The 1334-nt window shown below is 34.2% G+C and overlaps 1 pseudogene; it reads left to right on the top strand.

Annotated features, from left to right (window-relative positions):
• Nucleotides 1–554: 554 nt before the first annotated feature.
• LOC102813605 lies at nt 555–1084 on the top strand (annotated as a pseudogene).
• Nucleotides 1085–1334: the final 250 nt, after the last annotated feature.

Raw genomic sequence — 1334 nt, 5'->3', positions numbered from 1 at the left:
GATAAAATAGACTGGTTTTAAAGGGGGTAGAAAAATTTTTAATTACAGGGTAACCTTTGTGAAATTTAATATACCTTCACATCAAAACAAGAAAATGAGAATTTATGAAGATTTTGGAAACAGCTATTTGGAAACAGATACAAATGTCAAGAAAAAACACAAAAATGAACTCAACACAAGAAAGCATTCAAAACAAAGAAATCAGTAGCACCACACACACAAACAATAGCAATACGTCTGCAATCTATTCATACCTATTGATAATTGCACTGAATGCCAAATAAATAAATATGCCAACTAACAGAATGCATAAGAAAACTATGCATCAGAATGCATAAAAAAAAAAGGATACTTCAATATGATGTCTTCAAGAGTCACACTACATACACAAAGACAAAAATAGATTAAAATTAGACTATGGAAAAATATTGCAAGATAATTGCAACAAAAGATGAGCAGGAGTGGCAATATCAACCTCTGTTAAAATAAACTTTAAGGCAAAAACTAATATAAGAGCTCCTTCAGAAGTGATTGTGTGATCAGATCCCTCTAAGATGGTGACTGTGGAACCAGAAACCATTCCTACTCCTAATCCCCTGCCTGCAGAAGAAGAAAAAACAAAATCTAATCAGGAGGTTGCTAACCCAGAACACAACAGTAAACATCCAGTACAGAACAGAAGGAGGCTCTTTTTTTAAAAAAATGATAAAAGCAAAAACTGGTAGGCAAACCTTCGGCTCATTCCAAGTTTGATAATGTTAAATATTTTTGGGTTTTGTACAACCATATCCAGTTGTCTAGTTATTTAATGCCTGACTGTGACTACTCAATTTTTATGGATGGTATTGAGCCCATGTGGGAAGATGAGAAATATGAATGAAGAGAATGATGGCTAATCACATTGAACAAACAGCAGAGATGATGTGACCTTGATTATTTTCAGCTAGAGACACTATTGTGCCTTATTGCAGAATAATTTGATGACTATAGTGAAGATGTATGTATAGCTGTTGTTAATGTTAGAACTAAAGGTGATAAGAGCAAAATGGACTATATTGAATGTGAAAACAGAAAGGCTGTTACATATATATATATATATATATATATATATATATATATATAGAGAGAGAGAGAGAGAGAGAGAGAGAGAGAGAGAGATTGAGAGACTCCTGGTGTGGCACTGTGGGTTAATGCGCCAGACTGCAAAGCCATTTGAACTGCAAGATCAATCATTCTAGCTCACCAGCTGTTTCTTGAAAACCCTATACGGGGTCGCTATGGGTCAGAATCGACTCAATGGCACTTAACAACAACAACATATATATAAATTAGAC

Source organism: Chrysochloris asiatica, unplaced genomic scaffold (genome assembly GCF_000296735.1).
Source record: "Chrysochloris asiatica unplaced genomic scaffold, ChrAsi1.0 scaffold00201, whole genome shotgun sequence".
Lineage (NCBI taxonomy): Eukaryota > Metazoa > Chordata > Mammalia > Afrosoricida > Chrysochloridae > Chrysochloris > Chrysochloris asiatica.
This window is presented reverse-complemented; position numbering and strand designations above follow the sequence as displayed.